Source organism: Felis catus, chromosome B4 (genome assembly GCF_018350175.1).
Source record: "Felis catus isolate Fca126 chromosome B4, F.catus_Fca126_mat1.0, whole genome shotgun sequence".
NCBI lineage: Eukaryota > Metazoa > Chordata > Mammalia > Carnivora > Felidae > Felis > Felis catus.
In genome coordinates this window covers 4,392,132-4,412,404 of record NC_058374.1, presented here as the reverse complement: position 1 = coordinate 4,412,404, position 20,273 = coordinate 4,392,132, and the positions used below count along the sequence as shown (strand labels likewise).

General features: G+C 41.4%; 1 protein-coding gene across 2 annotated transcripts in view; it reads left to right on the top strand.

Annotated features, from left to right (window-relative positions):
- The window catches only part of LOC123386421 (germinal-center associated nuclear protein-like), a 198,784-nt gene that overhangs the window by 121,735 nt on the left and 56,776 nt on the right, over positions 1–20,273 (top strand). The gene's annotated exons all lie outside the window — the stretch shown is intronic.

Sequence of the window (20,273 nt, the reverse complement as noted above, 5' to 3'; positions counted from 1 at the left end):
TCTCTTTAACGCTTCTCCATTCTAAATCTTCATTTATTATTTATCAAGCATCAAGTGTAAAATTTAGCAGGGCAACCTGGACCAAAACGCGCAATTCATTTACATGAGAGTAGGCTCCTTTGTAACTTTATCCCTTCCGAGAAAATCATAGGAAGGGAAAAAAAAAAAAACCTTTTAGAAATGAAGTAGCTGACACATCACCTTTATTGAAGCTACAAGGCCTTCAGAGTGATGACTTATGATTTTTCATCCTCAACAATGGCTTTTGCCAGAATGCCGCTAGACTTGGGAAGGCTGGTTAACAGAGCAGACACTCTGTGTCTGTGTTTAACAGCAGCATGCTACTAATTCGTTTCAAAATAAATTCAGATTTGCTAGCAAGAGGAAAGAACACAACAAGAAGACATTCTCCAAGTCATCTTTCTTCTAAAATCATCCGTTTTCCATATAATTCCAAAAGCTCACACAAAGTCTAAGTCAGCCCCAAAGGGTCTATAAGTATAAAAGCTGACATATTGTAATAAAAATATAAACATTTCACCATGAGCCTATAACGCTTCCAACTATAGGACTCCGCATTCTCACCCAAACTGATACAATAGGTAAGCCAAAGCAAGTAAAAAATTGCTTAATGTGTGTAATTACTCCTCATTTTAATAGGTTGTTCTAATTTGTAGTTTAAAATGAGAGACAGATGAAAATAATTACAACTGCAACAATTATATTAAGATGCAACCATTGTAATGCTATCAGTGCTGGACTGCTGATACCATTTTCTAAAACACAGACCTTGATTAATAGGACAAATTATCCTAATGATAATACTGAAAAAGCCTTGACCTTAGGAAAAAACGTTTAATGACAGTGTTGGGTGAGTGAGGTTGCTGGAAGATCGATTCCAAAGGAAGAAAGTCAGCAACAAAGTTGTTGGGGAATGTCCTGATAAGTGAATACAGTCTGTTTCTAAATCACATGGACTTACATCTGAGAGAATCCAAGATGTTGGGCCAGTGAGAACAAATATTTGTTTTATTTTTATTTTTTTTAAATATTTTTAATTTTTTTTTCAACATTTATTTATTTTTGGGACAGAGAGAGACAGAGCATGAACGGGGGAGGGGCAGAGAGAGAGGGAGACACAGAATTGGAAACAGGCTCCAGACTCTGAGCCATCGGCCCAGAGCCTGACGCAGGGCTCGAACTCACGGACCGCGAGATCGTGACCTGGCTGAAGTCGGACGCTTAACCGACTGCGCCACCCAGGCGCCCCCAAATATTTGTTTTAAAAACTCATAGATGGAGGCACTATTATCAAATGATAGGCTTTAGATGTGTGAAATTAAGAGACTAAATCTAATTTGAAATTAGAGGACTGATTCTGCTTTTGGCAAAGATGGAGTGACAGGGACCAAAATTACCTTCCTTTGTGAAACAACTAAAAGACTGAAAAGAATGTACAAGCACTGGACCTCAGGAAATAAAGCCATTCCGGAAAAGGAAAAACATTCAGGTGAGCCCTATGGTTTCTTCATAGGCGAGTTCAGGTTTCTTCATGGGCGAGCATCCAGGCCAAAGGGCGGGGGTGGAGGACCCAAGCATAGCACAGGGCCTTCCCTGGGCTGAGGAACAGAGCTGAGATTCTGGGGGGCCAATGTGAGTCTATGGGGCAGAGGGTGGAGGGGGGACAGCAGTCCATAAAGAGAGTCTGTAGATCTGCAGAAGCCCCTTGAATGTCCAGCTGAGTCATAATGAGCTCACACGTGTAGAAAACTGCACAAAAGGAGAAAAGGAAATAATCCTTAGAGGTATCACAGGGCCAGGAAGACTTTGTATTCCCACCAGCAAAACTGGGAAATGCCATAGTGCATGGGCATCAGATAAAGTTTTCAAAAGCATTGCCTCAGTAGTAGAGTAAAATTACCCTAGACTATAGGCTGCCTGACAGTTTGGAATAAGACTTCAAAAGGATCCAATTCTTTTAACGTAACTCACCTGCATTCCAGAAAAAAAGGCTGTGAATATTACAGAAATAAAACAATAGCTAGGACCCAATAAAGTAAAATTCACAATGCCTGACATCCAGTAAAAATACTGGACAAACAAAGAAGCAGGAAGATATGACCCATGAGGAGGAGAAAAATCCTTCAGTACAAATAGATGCAGAAATGACACCAATGATACAACTAATGGATAAAGACATTAAAACAATATACAATCAAAATTATCTTCTGTTTGCTCAAGAAAATAGAGGAAAGATTGAGCATGCTAGCCAGAGACACAGAAATACAAAAGAGAACTACATTAATCATCTGGAATTGAAACTATGAGTTCAGCATTACTCTGAAACTAAAGACATGATAAGACAAAGAGACAAAACAACTGACCTCTATCCCTCGTCAACGTAGGCGCAAGAATTCTTAATTGGATTTTAGAACATTGACTCCAACATTATGATCAAGTGGCTCTATCCCAGGAATTCAATTTGGTTGAACTTTTGAATAAGTCCATCCATATACGTCACCATGTTACAGATTAAAAAGAAAAAAACGTAAATAGGATCATCTCAATAGATGCAAAATTCAGTTTGCATCCCGATACAGATTTTCAGCCAACTGCAATAGGGAGGAACTTCTTCACACTAGTGAGGGAATCTATGAAATGTCTAACACTGATACCACACTTGACAGTGAAGCACGGAAACTAAGCACAGGAACAAAGATAGGATTCTTGCTCCTGCCACTTTTGTTCAACAGTGTGCTGGCGTTCCTAGATTAGGCAAGAAAGAAAGAAAAAAAGGAACCAGATTGGAAACAAAAGCATCAAACTGTTCTTTCTTTATACATAACTCATGATCATCTACATAGAAAATCTTATGAAATCTACGTTGGATTTGGCAATGATTTCTTAGACATGACACCAAAGGCACACCCAGCTAAAGAATAAATACACAAATTAGACTTCATGAAAATTAAAAACTTTAAAAAGAAATGGTTGTCGAGTTTTAGGAATTCTCCGTATATTCTGGATATTAATTCCTTATCAGATATATGGTTTGCAAATAGCTTCTCTGCCTTTTCATTCTTTGACAGCATCCTTTGGTGCATAAAAGTTTTTAGTTTTCATGAAGTCCAATTTGTGTATTTATTTTTTTGTTGTGTGTGCACCCCAAAATAATATCGCATTGTATGTTAATTAATGAATTTAAATGAAAACTTTAAAAAAATACCTCAACAACCAAAAGTAACCCAATTCAAAAGTTGGAAAAGGACCTGAATAGTCATTTCTCTAAAGAAGACACACAAATGGCCAATAAGGATGTGAAAAGATGCTCAACGTCACTAATCATTAGGGAAATGAAAATCAAACCTGCGCTGAGATACCCCTGCACACTCCTTAGGACAGCTACTATCAGAAACCCCAGAAAATCACAAGTGTTGATAAGGATGTGGAAAATCGGAACTCCTGTGCACTATTGGTGGGACTGTAAGGTGGTGCGGCCAATATGGAAATACTAGAGTGGTTCCCCAAAAAGTTAAAAGTAGAATTTTCCCCCCAGAAATTCTACTTCTGTGTATATAGACAAAAAAACCTAACAACAGGGTCTTGAAGAGATGTTTATACCCCCTTGTTCGCGGCAGCATTGTTCACAGTACTTAAAAGGTGGAAGCCACCCAAGTGTCCATCACACATGGATGGAGAAACAAATGTGGTCTATCCATACAATCAGTATTCTTCAGCATTACACGGGAGGGAAATTCTGACTCGTGCTACAACATGAATGAACCTGGAGGACATGATATTAAATGAAACGAAGCAGTCGCAAAAAAGACAAACACTGTTTAAATCCACTTAGACGAGGTAATTAAAGTAGTCAGAATTCTAGAGACAGAAAATAGAGTGGTGGATGCCAGGAGCTGTGGGGAGAGCACAACGGGGAGTTACTGCTCCATGGGTGTGGCGATTCGGTTTTACAAGACAAGAAGAGCTATGGAGCTGGCTGGTGGCGATGCTTGCGCAACGCATGACCGCACTTGGCACTAGGACTGCGAACTCAGAAGTGGCGAAGATGGTAAACTTTATGTTATGCCTATTTTACTGCAATAACGAATTGGAAAGAGATGGTTGCAGTTTTGTATACTAGGATGGAACATTCCAAAATAGGAACTTGGGGCACCTGGGTGGGGGGCTCATTTGGTTAAGCATCTGACTCTCGATTTCAGCTCAGGTCATGATCTCATGGTTTGTGAGTTCAAGCCCCGCGTCAGGCTCTGCGGAGCCTGCTTGGGATTCTCTCTCTCTCTCTCTCTCTCTCTCTCTCTCTCTCTCTCTGCCCCTCTCACACTCTCTCCCTCTCCTTCTATCTCTCAAAATAAATGAATAAACTTAAAAAAAATAGAACTTAAAAAAGCAATGCCACAGTAGAATAAAAAATATGAAACACTTAGAGATAAATCTAATAAAGTATGTACAAGTGCTATACCCTGAAACAAAACATTACTGAAACAAATTAAAGAAGACCCAAATAGGGGCACCTGGGTGACTCAGTCGGTTAAGCGTCCAACTTGGGCTCAGGTCATGATCTCATGGTTCGTGGGTTTGAGCTAGCTCCGCATCGGGCTCTGTGCTGACAGCTCGGAGCCTGGAGCCTGCTTCGGATTCTGTGTCTCCCTTTCTCTCTGCCCCTCCCCTGCTCATGCTCTGTCTCTCTGTCTCTCTCAAGAATAAATAAACATAAAAAAAATAATGATAAAAAGAAGACCCAAGTAAATGGAAAGATATACTCTGTTCACAGATTGAAAGATTCAGTGCTGTTAAAATAGCAATTCTCCACAAATTCATATTTCAACCAAAATCCCTGCAGTCTTTTGTTTTTGTTTTTAGAAAATGGCGAGCTGATTTTAAAATGTTTGTGAAATTACAAAAACCTAAAACAGCCAAAACAACTTTGGAAAAGAAGAAGAAAAATGAAGGAAGTATAATATCTGGCTGGGAAAATTATTCTATGGCTACAGTAATCAAGAGAGTATGGTTTTAGTAACAAGATAGGCTGATAGATCAATTCATCAGAGCACAGAGTTCAAAAGAGACCCACACACGTATAGTCAGTCAAATTTTGACAAAGATACAAAGGCAATTCAGTAGAGAAAGGAGAATCTTTTTAACAAATGGTCTTCTAGAAATTGGATATCCACAAGGGGAAAAGAAGAGAGAAAAAAGGCAAAGATTAATTCAAAATGTGCCATAGGTCTAAATGTAAACTTCAAACTTCAAAATTTCTAGACTAATGAGGTAGAAAATTTTTATTTCCTTGAGTTACGCAAAAGATTTCTTAGGAAATCAAAACACAATACACACACACAAATCAAAACTTGGTGTTAGAATTGAGCAAAATTAAGAATTTATGGTTTTGGGGGCGCCTGGGTGGCTCAGTCGGTTAAGCGTCTGACTTCAGCTCAGGTCATGGTCTCGAAGTTTATGAGTTCAAGCCCTGCATCGGGCTCTGTGCTGAGAGCTCAGAGCCTGGCGCTTGCCTCGGGTTCTGTGTCTCCCTTTCTCTGTGCCCCTCCCCTGCTCACGCTCTCTCTCTCTCTCTCAAAAGTAAATAAACATACAAAAAAGAACTTACGGTTTTTGAAAGATGCTGTGAAGATGGGAAATAAGCATGTGAAAAGATGTTCAACATCAAATAGTCATTATAGATGTGAAAATTGAAACCACATTGATATGTATCTACATATATGTGTCTACATACACACACTAGCATGCCTAATGTCAGAAAGACCAACCATCCAAAGGTTTCCAGGGATGTGGGGCAACTAATAAGTTGCTGATGGGAATGTACGATGGTATTGCTACTTTGGGTGACATTTTGGCAGTTTCTTAAAAAGTTAAACACAGGGGCGCCTGGGTGGCGCAGTCGGTTAAGCGTCCGACTTCAGCCAGGTCACGATCTCGCGGTCTGTGAGTTCGAGCCCCGCGTTGGGCCGTGGGCTGATGGCTCAGAGCCTGGAGCCTGTTTCCGATTCTGTGTCTCCCTCTCTCTCTGCCCCTCCCCCGTTCATGCTCTGTCTCTCTCTGTCCCAAAAATAAATAAACGTTGAAAAAAAAATTAAAAAAAAAAAGTTAAACACATACCTACTCTATGACCACACTTATTTACTCAAAAGAAATAAAAGCATAAATTGAAAAAAAGAGAGAGAGAGAGATTTGTACACAAATTGCTAGAGCACCTTTATTTGAAATAGGCAAAAACTGGAAACAACCAAAGCCCCCGAATAAGAGAATGGATATATCCTGTATCTTTTCAGTGAATATTATTCAGCAATAAAAACAAATGAACTGATAGACACCAAAATGAGTAAATCTCAATATAGTTATTGAGAGGGAAGCACACCTTCTCCCCACCAGAGGAATATATACTCTGTGATTCCTTTTACACAAAATCATATCAAATTCTGATTAATGCAAAGTGATCTTTACTGAAAGGAAACAGATCTGTTGCTGCCTGGGTATGAGGCATCGTGGGAGGGAAGGAGTGATTCCAAAGGGCACAGGAAATTATGGGGGTGATGGGTATGTTTACTACTTGATTGTGATGATGGGTTCATGGATTTATTCTTATGTCAAAGCCCATCAAATTGCATACTTGAAACACGTGCAGTGTATTGTAGGTTAGTTATACTAACACATAACAAACAAGTTAGCAAATAAATTGGGTAAAACTACAACAAAAAAGAGATTTGACATCCAGTTGTGTGTATATATATATGTATACATACATATATATATGGTGCATACATGGCTTACACACTCACTGCATCATTACACACTCACATACAAATATAGAGTTCTCTCTGCTGAGGGGCCCTTTTCGAATGAGCAAATAGCAGGAAGGAAGCGAGGCATCTTCTGGTTGCTTTTAGTTTTGCTTCTTTCTAGCTACTTGACTCAATTTAAGCATTCATAAAATTGGAAGGCGAGGTTAGTTGAGTTCCGAAGCCACTTCTAGACCTGAAGTCTCTGTGTCCCACTGCTGAACACAATCCCTGATTTTGGAAATATTGAGGAACGAGAGAGTGACAAACCATAGGCACCTTCGCGTTTATGCAGTTGCTCACTCAATACATAGGTCTGTTCCGTTCGTGAGGGTGAATGACGTGTAGCTGTGATATCAAGGAATACATACGCCAGCTCAGGAGTTGATCTGTTGGATCATTCTAGCTACTCTAAAATATTAACTCACAATTTTAGTGGCTTCATGTGTTTGACTTTTGTTTCTTGCTCCCATTATAGCCCACTATGTGTGTCGGGTCGGTGTCTGCTGATTCACAGACCTCGACGCCTCTAGGTTCCTTCACTGATGTTCTCTCGACGTGAAGAGCCATGAAAGATTGTGTGAGGGAGATTTTTATACGAAGGAACTTTGTGTCTTTAGCTTCAGTCTTGCAGTTCTGCTTTTGAATACCGGCTTTATGATTTCATATCCTTTATTTACAGAGAATAGTATGGGGAGGTCGTCATTAGCTGCATGCTCATAGCCCACGTTCCCAACAATTCACAGATGTTTTTGTGAGATGTAGTCCTATCTGCCACAGAGTCGGCTTTCACCACTCAACTCTGATTTCTCGTCATGCATAGTCAGGAATTGGATTGCCTTTATACCCGTCTTCCTGTATGTGCACAGCAAATGTGCACAGCATGTCAGAGGACTGCAGAAAAAATATTAGCGGTGGCATTTTGGTTGAGAAAGGCAAACATGTTTGAAAATGAATTTGCTCATATTTTCACTCCTGCTTGGAATGTCCTAAATGCCCTAAGAGGAGATCCCCCCACAGGATCGGGCTGAGGCCCCAGCTTTCCCGAGAAGCCTACCTCCTGGCTGTCCCTACTCTGCTCTCCATGTAAATGCCTATGGTTTACTGGGTTTATTGTCCTTGGTTTTTTGGGTTTGTTTTGTTTTCTGAGACTTAATCATAGCTCCTATCACCATAGAAACCGCCTCGTAAATACTAATATTGATTCTTCCTGGGAATGTACTGCACACCAGGCCTTGATCTAAACACTTTGTGTTACTTTATTTAATTCTTGGATTCTCACAGTAACCTTGTTATTTTTCTTATTATTACCATCATTCTGTTTTTAATGTTTATTTTTGAGAGAGAAAGAGTGTGGGCAGGGGTGGGGCTGAGAGAGCGGGAGACCCAGAATTTAAAGCAGGCTCCAGGCTCTGAGCTGTCAGCTCAGAGCCTGATGAGAGTCTCGAACTCACGAACTGTGAGATCATGACCTGAGTCGAAGTCGGACGCTTAACGGACTGAGCCCCCCGGGCACTCCTACCATCATTTCTAACTTACGGAAGAGACACTCTTTTTTAAAGAGTTGATTTAGTTGAGATTGTGCATGACCAGGATTTCAACATGTAAGATTACTTTTTAGAATGAACAATACCAAGAGTTTGTAAGGACACAGAATAGTGGAAACTTTCCCCCACTACTGAGAGTAAAGCAAACTGGCCCAGGCTTTGGGAGGCAGTTGGATGTGATCTAGAACTGTCAAAGACTCCACACGGACCCAGGTCTTCCCCTTTCGTTATGAACCCTAGAGAGACTCTTGTCCTGTGCGGCCACAGAAAAATTACACCAAGATTAATGCTAAGCAAAAAGAGAAGACAACTTAATAGGACAGAAGTTACTAAATGGATAAGTTCATTGTGGAATATTCCTGTAATGGAACACTATACAGAAATCAGGACCGAACAGGCAACAACAGGTTGTATATTCCACACATAATGTTGAGTGAAAGTCTGGATGTGGATGGAAGAATATGCACAGTATGATTTCTTGCATCTAAAGTTCGAAAACAAGCGATAGTAAGAATGCTTATGTAGGTGGTCACTAAAAGGTAAGCTGAGGTGAAGGAGACTCAAGGTGGAAGGTCTTTTTGGGCTCCAGTCATGCTCTGTACCATGACCTGGCCACACAGGGGTTTGCTTAACACTTGCTACTGTGTCCATGCTGTGCACCTGTTCATGACATTATATTTCACAAAGAAAAAATTGTAACTGGAACACATGCCCATCTAGTATATGGCACAATGCTAAACAGTCCTTCAACACCTGGTTGATTTAATTAAAGACAGATTGATGATGATCAGCGATTAATTGCAAAGGCAAAGTTGATTTTGAAGTAAAAACTACAGTTTTAGGGGCACCTGGTGGCTCAGTCGATGAAGGATCTTACCTTTGATTTCGGCTCAGGTCATGATCACACAGTCATGGGATCAATCCCTGCATTGGGCTCCATGCTGAGCATAGAGCCTGCTTGGGATTCTCTCTCTCTCTCTCTCTCTCTCTCTCTCTCTCTCTCTCTCTCTCTGCTCCTCCTCTGCTCATGCTCGCCTCCCTCCCCCCCCTCAAAAATAAATAAATAAGGTTAAAAAAAAACCTACAGTTTTAGAATCTTGGACTGGAAGGGTACCTTTTCATCCCTGGTTGAATTCTCTATCTAGTCATGAATTCCCTCTACCATGTCTTTGACCAGAAATCATCTGACTTAGATAGGAAAATGACAAACTAATTCGCTAAATCAAGCTTGATTGGGGATCAGAGCTAATATTTAGAAGATATTCTTCTTTCCATTAAATTAACTCATGTCTTGTAATTTCTTCACACTAATAGAAATTCTTCCTAAGATACAGGAAAACTGTTAAAAAAATAAATAAAATGAAATTTTACCTATATATTATTCTCCTGCCTCAAATTTGGGAAAGAGGAGGGTTTAGAGTATGGAATGTTGTACTGCAAAACAAAGAAATCAGATTATGGTCCCAATGTTTTAATAGAGACCAATGGGAATATATATGTTGGCCAAACACTATGCTGTAGGCTGAATGTTTGTGCCTCTACCCCACCCAGCCCAGACTCATATGTTGAAAGCCTAATCCTCAATGTGATAGTATTTGGAGATGGCGCCTTTGGGAGGTTATCAGGTCATGAGGGTGGGGCCCTCATGAATGGGATTAGTGCCTTTGTAAGAGAGACCAAGAGAGATGATCTCTCTCTCTCTCTCTCTCTCTCTCTCTCTCTCTCTCTTCTCTCTCTCTGTCTCTCCTTTTTGTGAGGATACAGCAAGAAAGTCACTGTCTGCAAACCAGAAAGAAAGCTCTCACCAGGAACCCAGTGTGCTGGCACTTTGATCTGGTACTTTCCAGCCTCCTGAACTGTGAGAAATAAATGTTTGTTGCTTAAGCCGTGCAGTCTATGGTATTTTGTTAGAGTAGCCCGAGCCTGCTAAGGCAATGAATGGCACAGTGTTAAAATGAATACACAGCTGATGTCAAGGTTAAAGGCGATTCTTCATCAGAATGAATCTCTGGTACACAAGTATAAATCTGAGCCTGCACAATCCCAAAATAATCACCATGGCAATTTTATTATAATTTTGTACCCAAATTTCCAAGTTAGATATTTTGATCAAGAATGGTAATACCCTCTCCTGTCAGCTACAGATTTGTTCCTGCTGACATGCTTTTCATATTTGCAACACCAAATAGAGGCTCACTTCCAACTGGAACATTTATTGATATTATGAGCCTTTTGGTGCACAGCTGAGTGTAATGCAAGGGGTTTTCAGAAGCCTTTTTTCTAAAAGGAACTTTGTGCTAAGGAATTACTGCCTGGACAATTCTAAAACATAGACTAACTACTGAAAGTGATTCGGTGTTCATAGCAATCATTTAAAATTTATTTCATAAACTACAAGGAATTTTCTTATTGTAATGATTGAAATACCATATTTAGAAGATTAATTGGAAGAATAAATATATTCCTCTTTTTTCCTGTCATTTTGTTCTTTTTTTTTTAAGTTTATTTTTTTTTTATTTTGAGAGAGAGAGAGAGAGTGGGCGAGCAGGGGAGGGGCAGAGAATGAGGGAGAGAGAATCCCAAGAAGGCTCTGTGCTGTCAGCACAGAGCTTGATGAGAGGCTTGATCCCATGAACAGTGAGATCATGACCTATGGTGAAATCAAGAGTTGGACGCTCAACCAAATGAGCCATCCGGGAGCCCCTGTTCTTTTTAATTTTTCTTTATAATTTTTATAAGATATGCTTGATACTTGTGTTATATTCTTGCTATGTCTTTCCCATGCTAAATGTATCATGTATGGCATAAATTTTGGAATTTTTCTTTATTGAGAAAATTTAATGTTGCATACTTGTCATGTTTTTAATTTATCCTCATAAGATGTAAAACATTCCCTAAAGGGGATTTTTCCTTTCCTTTTTTTTTTCTTGGAGAGATACATGTCTAAATTAGTCAAATTCAGTATAATTTTTAAAGGTTACTTAATTTTCCACTATAAATGCCAATACACCAAGTACTTCTAAAGAGATTGGAATTGCAATTTAACCAAATCTCTATTACTCTACTTTGTATCATTATTTTAGGTATTTGATTTAAATATTGTAACTCAGAAAGTTATAATGGTCTTACTAAGGGAACATTCCAAAGGATTGTCCATTAATACTGCATTATTTTAATCTATTTTTCTACTCAACTATTCAAAAGTTCTTACAATTGTACCTATATATCCAATTAATAGTTTTCACAAACATTATTACAGATACATGTTTTCAGGTAGCAATAACAAATACATATTTATGCCTTAAATTCTCAGTGCATATTTGGATATAAAACACATAGGAGATTTTTCCCTAGAGGTTACAGCTGCATTTGACAGTCAATATTCAAATACTAACAATAAATCATAATGACGTACCTTGTCTAAACCACTGATGTGCTTACCCTGTTTGGGTAGGGTGGAAACCTACGGGCTCACAGACATTACTCAAGCTCAGAGACATGAGAAATGATGAAGTAAGAACTTACTCTATGGCCTGAACAGCCAACGAACAGTAGCAGATCTTGGCAGAGCTTTCAGACTGACGCTGGACTTTGGTATTTCTTTATTTTCGCGTATTTTAAAATACCTACGGCTCAATGAGAAAAAATAGTTGTGAAAACTTACATACTATACTATGTGGACTTTGTTTTTAACCAAACCAAACCGATCCATAAAAACCTCACATTGAAACAATAATGAAATAGTGAACGTGGCCTGTGCTTGCCTTCAAAATGCTGCCAAGACTGCTGAACTAGAAGGAATGATTTTATGAAGATTTTACTCGTAATGGTCACTAAATACTTTTTAAATAGAATCAATACGTATTAATTCATCCTAGCACTAGGCACTGCAGTTAGTCTGGAGGATGTAACAAGTCACCAAAACTAAAACCCTTTTGCAATATTATCAATAGCCTGATCTCCAGGAACCCCTAGTGTCTTATTGCTAATGCTTTGCTAGAGGGAAAAACAACCTTAGCTTGACAATAGCTAGGCCTCCAGCATCCTGGGAATCTTCTTTAGCCTATGAAAATCTCCCTGGAAACTTCCTCTTGACTTTACCTCCCCCAGTTCCATAGTGTATAACCACTCACTCTTCACAACCCCAGTGCAACTCTTTCTGCCCTCGGGTCCTGTCCCTGTGCTTTAATAAAATCACCTTTTTTGCACCCAAAAAAACCCCTAAATAAAACAAAACAAACAAACAAACAAAACTCAAAAAAACCCCTCGAAACAAACACACAAAAAACCAAAAATACAAAAAATAAAAACAAACAAAAAAACTAAAGCCCTTTCTTCAAGGAATTTCAAAATGGCAAAGAAATTAAACACTCTTCTTCGTGTTTCATAAGCCGTAACCCCAGCATTCCATTAGTTCTATAAACACATTTACGTAACATACAAAAGTAGAAGTTGCTTTCTGGATTTTTTTTTAAATGCAAATAAAGCTTTTTGTTGGCAGCCATAGACAAATCAATTTTCCCTAAAAATAAAGTAGATTTTTAGTACGTGATTTGGAACCCATGGTGTAAAATGACTCAAAATTGGGCATCCCATTCCATGGTTCTATGAAAACAAAGTAACGCAATGAAGAAAGAGAAAAGGACAGAGAAGCCACACAAGCACATGTTTCAGTCTCTAATCCTCCTTCAGATTCTTTGCTTTCTGTTTTGTTCTGTTCTATTTTACCTGGTTTGGGTGTCTATCATCCCTGGATCTCCATATAAAGATAAATTCTAAATTCATTAGTACAGTGGGTGTGTACAAGCACAAACTTAGGAATGAGTGACAGAAAAAAAGACAGCGAGAGACAGATGCTCAGTAATCTTAACTGTATTTCGAGAAGGATTTTTCTCTTTTTAAAACGGATTGTTTCATGTATTAACTTCATATAGAAAAAAATCCATCCAGCTCCACATGTATGAATTTCCTAACGCTGCAATAACAAAGTACCACGAACTGGATGTCTTAAAACAGCAAAAATGTGTTCTCCCACAGTTCTGGAGGCCCGATGTCTGCTATCAAAGTTCAACATGCTGGTTCCCTCTTGGGGGCTCAGAGGAAGGGTCTGTTCCTTGCCTCTCTCTCCTGGCTTCTGGTCTTCGCCAGCAATCCGTGGCGTTCCTTGTCTTATTGGTGCCTCCGTACAGTGTCTGTCTCCATCTTCAGATGGCCTTCTCCTTGTGTGTCCATGTCTCTTCACACCTTATAAGGACATCGTCATACTCTAGTAGACCTCATCTTAACTTGACTATCTGCAAAGACCTTTCTTCCAAACAAAGTCACATTTGCAGGTGCTGGGTGAGGATTTCAACGTATCTTTTGGGAAGCACAATTTGTCTTAGTCCCTTCAGACTGCTACAACAAAATACCGTAGACATCCTGTTTAGATTTTAAACAACAGAAATATGTTTCTCACTGTTCTAGAGGCTGGAATTCTGCAGATCTTGTATCTACTAAGGACCCACTTCCTGGTTCCTAAACGGCATCCTCTCAGTGTGTCCCCACATGGTGGGAGGGGCAAGGGAGCTCCCTGGGGCTCCTTCTGTAAGGATACTAATTCATTCATGAGGGTCCCTCTCATGACCTAATGACCTCGCTAAGGCCCTGCCTCCTAATACAATCACATCGTGGGTTAGGTTTCGACATGTGAACTGGGGGGTGGGGGGCACAAACGTTTAGACTATAGCATAATTCAGCTCACTCATTATAACTCAGTCAAGTCCCATATTCTTAAATGTGTGTTACTTGCTGAAGTATTCACTGAAACTCAGATAATTAAGACCAGAGCATAGCAGGGGAACCACCCAAGATCAAAGGCAACCACTGATCAGGCATGAAGCTTGATGTAGCCAACATTCTGTGAGAATACTCTATGTGAAACACAAGCAATACTCAAAGATTTCACCCATTCAGAGACATAGCCATACTTCCTATGATACGTGGACAAATGAAAGTCACCTTGTTTTGTCCTAATGTTCCTACTCCAGAATTGATAAGATTAGTTCTTTGTCTGGGTGCTACCGATGAGATCATGATAAATAGCTTGAACTGTTTCAATAACCTGCCATAACCTAACGGTTTATGCATAGAGAATTATAAATGAATCATTTGTGCTACCACTTACCATGTGAAAACAATGATATTGAAGAATCAATTTCTCTTTGTTTGGGGACATAGTGAAGCATGGAACACCTTTCGTTGGATAAATTAATCGTTGGACTCATTCAGAGTCGAGCTGTGGAGCAGCTTGGAAACCTTTTGTTCAAGGGAGGCAGTAAATGTCACGGGAAATTGTTTTAGTTAACTAGCTGTCCTCTAGATGCATCTCCAGTGAAAGCAGTTTGTTTTTCCTTTTTTTTCGTCCTATTTTTCTTGCCAAATCCTGTGAAGACAACCATCCCAAACATTTTGAGAGATACGGTCACCTTTTTAAAATGGTGCTAATATTTTAGTTTATTAATCTCCTTTCAGAAAAGCAATGATCATCTAGGAAATTAATGTCCCTTAAGACAAGAATAGCTTGTTGTACTTTCAAAGCTTAACCCATACTTTTTGTTAGTATTTTAGCTTCCACTGCTAACTACAGATATCCGCCCCCTTACCTACTTGGGGATGTGTTCCAAGACCCCAGGGGATGCCTGAAACCATGGACCCTACGTATACTATGCCTTTTTCCTATACATACCTACCGATGAAAAAATTGCATTTATAAATTACATTAAGAGATTAACAGTAACATCTGGTAATAAAGAAGAACAATTATAACAATATGCTGTAATAAAAGTTATCTCCTTTAAGCTATCTTCTTGTGTGGTGGTCACCCTTCTGCCTGTGATGATGTGAGATGATAGCATGTCTATGTGGTGGGGTGGAGGAGTGAGGTGGGTGACCGGGCATCATGATGGAGGGTTAGGTTGCTCTAGGATCGTCACTTCTGGAGCCTGGGTAAGTGTGGCTCACTGACGCCGCGGGAGGCAAACCTTCAGATGAGGGCGGTGGGGTACTAGTGCGTCTCCTTTTCTCTGAAGTCTCAGACCCAGTTCCCGAGAGGAGAATCTGTGTAGAAGTTGTAGGTCACACACCAGCCTGTAGCTTGCTGGCCTTGGATCAGGTCCTCATCCTTAATCCCCAGACCGTATATAAGTGGTTACGTGTAGCAGATATGACTGCCTTTGGGCTTCACTTCTTTTGAAAATGTTGTTTTAAATGTTTATTCATTTTTGAGAGAGAGAGTACAGCGGGGAAGGGGCAGAGAGAGAGAGAGGGTGACACAGAATCCGAAGCAGGAGCTGTCAGCACAGAGCCCGGCGCGGGGCTCGAACTCACGGACTGTGAGATCATGACCTGAGCCGAAGTCGGGCGCTTCACCGACTGAGCCCCCCAGGGGCCCCTGGGCTTCACTTTCAGTAGAACCATATAGGCATCTTGATGAACACATCTCGGACAGTTAGAGTTGGTGTTTTGTGTATGCTCTTAGAAGTGTGTTTTAAAAGATTTGTTCAACACGTAAATCTCCGGGATGGGACATAGAGTTCTGCGTGTTGTATTCATGCAAAGTGTACGTAAGGGCTTCCAGGAATGGTAGATGCTTCATCAGCATATGGCGGTGAGGGCAGGGGGCGTAGTGACAGCGGGACCTGAGAAATACATTTCGCGTGGTATGTGTGAGAAAACTCGGTAATAGGATCACCTCAGCTTTTTCCCCATGTTGGACTCTGATAAGAAAGAACTTTTTTCTTTTCTTTTTTTTTCAGTAAGCTTAGGAGGAAAAAGTAGAAACAGGAAAGACAGCATTTGGAAGGGTGGCAATTGCACTTTGCCTATTAAATCCGAGAGTCTATCGCCGCAGAGTAGCAGCCGGGCCCTAACAGTTAGGAAGATGCCCCAGCTGCCGGAGCAGGAATCTGAGGCTACAAGGAAGCCACAGTGCTGGGGGGGGGGGGGGGGAGGGGAAGGAGTGAGGGGCCCTGTAGTTCTGTTGGCTGTGGGGGAAACCAGGAGCCCTCACGTCTCACATCTCACAGTCTCACGGAAAGAGAAAACCTTACCGTGCACGAGCACAGCTTACCTTTGACACAGGAGACGTTTAAGAACAGTGACCTGATCACGCATGGGATGAAGAGGGAACAAGGTGGCAGTGTGGAGAGGTGCACGGCGTGGACATCCCAGGCCAGGTGCACGAGGACAGCCAGGGAGCCCCCCGTGGCCACCGCCCACCCAGAGATGGACAGTGCCTGACGAGAGCTCACATCACAAGGAATGATTACAGAGGGACATGTCCTCGGGGTCCCGAGAGTCTCCCGGTGATGAAGCAAGCCTACTGCCCAGGAGGCAAAACCGCGCCGAAAACCAAGGAAGGCCAGAGCCAGCTGGCTACTGCTGGTGGCCGCGGGCACCCGTGAGCCCCGTAGGCTGTCCTCAAGCTGCCGGACGGACAATCTGATTTCCTTTCTTTTTCCTGCTCTTACTGTGCCCACTACCTCTTTGACCTTGCTGGCTTTGCTGGTGGTCCGTGGTTTACAATCCCCTGTGCCGACTGTTAAATTGAGTGTTGGGGTGGGCGGGAGAAAATCCCCTCCTGCGTTTACGACGAAAGGACTCATAGTCACGGTGGCATAAGTAAAACCATCATCTTCTCTTATTATGAAGAGTTTCTGTTTGTTTGTTTGTTTTACCCTTTTCAATGCTAATTCAATTCTAGCTCACAAGTTAAAATGCAATGCAAAATAGTTAAATGTATAATTTGGAGGTTTTAAGGAACTAAGGAAATCATCTAAAAGCAACTAGAAAATAAGATTCCTACCAGTGATAAGAGAATATTAAAACCTTGATTGTCCTTCCATTCCATTTAAAGAATTTTGTTAGCTGAGGGGAAAAAAAAAAACAAAACAAAACCAGAATTCGTCCCATGGCACAAATCTCTTTTCTGAGGAGAGGGAACATCGTAATCATTTGCAGAGACATCTCTTTTGAATTACACTGAAGCAGGGAATTATTACAGACTCAAGACCATTATCACAGCATCACCGTGGGCAAACTCAAAGGGGACACGGGGGTCGGCGTCCCCAGCTGTGCTCAGTGCCCCACGGAAGCCCACATTTCCCTCCGGCCACGTTTACAGAAGAAACCACGTGGTCGCCACGTGAACCCCAGCATCCCAAAGCCCTTCTTTTCTTTGTAGTCACAAAGTACCTGTGACACAATACTGTTTATTACCAAGCATTTAAAATAAAGGTGTCACAACCCACTCATGGTAACGATTCAACGTAGAACTGAGTTTACATTCGCATCTGTTTAGACCCGGAGACATTTGAACAGATCCCTCACCACGTGTGGCCGCGCCCCAAGGAGATTTTCGAAGAAAGACAGAGTCTTCTGGAGAATTATGAGGCACTCCATTTATCATGCTAATGAAAGGTAATTGTTCTGTGTTGATTGGTTCCCATCAAAGCAGTAGGTGTTGTTTAGATGTCCAGTGTTTGCTAAAAAGTTCATACATTCCCCTAGGAAGCAGGTTTGGGGCGAAGAAAATGCAGAAAATGGATTATGAACAGTGAAGCCTGAAAATTTTTGTATTTTTTGGTGAACCTAATCCTGATTAGAAGGAGAAAACGGTAGAACGAGAAAGTATTATCTGGATTTTCAGGAAATTTATGTTTATTCTGAGGTTGTAACTTGAATAGTTGAGCACATTCTGTTTCCCTTGGGGACATTTCCACACACTCGCCTCATACGAGAGCTGAGCAGCACCCAGTCTGTGAGGGCTCACTAGCAGCTGTGGGAAGGCTTCCATAGCTTTTTAAAAAATATTTATTTACTTTTGAGAGAGAGAGAGAGAGAGAGAGAGGGAGAAGGAGGGGCAGAGGGAGAGGGAAACCGAGAATCCCAAGCAGGCTCCGTGCTGTCAGTGCAGAGCCCAACGTGGGGCTCGAACCCACGGAACCTGAGATCACAATCTCAGCCAAAACCAAGAGTCGGACGCTTAACCGACTGAGCCACCCAGACCCCATCCCTAGATTCTGTATCTTAATTTGGTGATGCTTTTCTTGTGGACCGTCTCATCCTGGTTAATACACTTCCTGATGAACACCAGCTGTATGTGTAGTAGTAGACAATTCAGCCACCTCTAGAGTGTCCCCGTCATCAGCTCAGTGCTGGCCGTGCCTCGGTGCCATAATTGCCCACCAGCCAGAGGAAACAGGAATGGCCACGTCGGAGTCTGTTGGTGATGGAGCCCTAACAGAATACAGTAATTACAAACACTTATTCCCTTGGTGCAGCGGGGGTCAAGGGCAGAGTTCTTGCAAGCTATTTATATTGCTGCAGGAATTCTCTGCTCTCGACATTACCAAGGTTTATATAAATGGTCATTAGGAAAAATTGACTACACTGAAGAAAAGTACATTCTGTACTTGGAAGTGTTTTGCACGTATTCCAGAAGGGTTGAGAGGAAGGAGGAGGAAAGGCAGGCGGGGTTGGGGGTGGGGAGTCTCACATTTTTGGAAAAATCTCTCAAACATAAGGCTTTCATTACTGTTTAAAAAAAAACCCAAAAAACCACCAATCGTAATTAATATTTCACAGTTGTGAGCATCTCACACACTACACTGAGGGCCTCAGACCCAAGCATGAGAATGTGAAAATAATAAATTCCACAGGAAGGAATTCCCTCTATCTGGGATTTTAAGAAAGGATTCTTTCTGCCTCTCGGGATGACCTTACGGTTATTTGTGTTAATGATCTTCTGTGCAGTTTTAGCAATATTTAAATCAAAATACAGGAAATATCCATTCCATAGTCCAAGGCCACAGTACACTGTTAATATACTGATGGCTTCAGTTCTGTACAAGTTAACCGTGTCATGTAATCTGCCCCAAACAGTGTATCTGCATTTCTAACTGCTCAGGAGGAACTTCCTGGCTCTGTGTTCTCACAGTACCGTATTCCTAACGGAAGCTCCAGTGACAATATTTGCTTTTTGTTTGTTCGTTTGTTTTAAATTTCTAGTAATTAAAGTTTAATTACCCTGAATAGCACTTTCAGGAAGTGTTCTTCTTTATACTAAATTCTACATGTAACTTGAAATATTTGGTGTTCCCGTGAGTGTTAATGATTTTAATAATGTTAACATACTACCTAATAATTACTTGCTTCCCTTAGAAAGTAATGAAAAAATAAATATGCCCGGGAAGCCTAAAAGGCATTGAAAAGAATCTTTGTGATATATATCGAAATACCGCTTTTAATTTTTTCAAGAGTACTACGCAGCATCAGGGCGCATGGGTCTCAGGATCAGAAGGGCCTGGTGCCCGGGGCTCAAGGTTGTGTCTCTTGCTTCAAAGTCCTGCTGATTGTGCCTTTGAAGTGGTCCCTCCCAGAGGACCGTCCGCCTACCCTGCGATTCGCTCCCACCTGCGCCCCTACCCAGTGCCCAGAGTGAGGAGCCCCGGTAGGGTGGGGGTCTTGATGCCAACGGGACCCATTCGGAGGGGTTCGCATCGTCGAGCTGCTTGGACGGGGCATAGGGACAGGGGCGTGTAAGTGCCTCACGTGGTCTCTGAGCCTCGGCTGCCTCAGTTGCTGATGGAGTCCCCTCCCCGCCACCCCACACCCCGCCTCCCCGCCTCCTGGTGCTGTTGGGAGAAAGGGACGTCAGGTCTTCAGCACCAGGCCTTCAGTTGCTCAGTCACCATACCTGCCCGTGGCCTCTGTAGTCTCACTTCCACGGACCTGGCCACCTCCTCTTACCTGTTTAGTTCACTCCCCCCAGGTAACAGTTTGGGGAAAAGTAATTCACATCTCTAACTCACAAGAATAATTAAAATTGTAATTTCAGTACTGAGCTGTAGAAGGATTGCCTGCTTGGTGG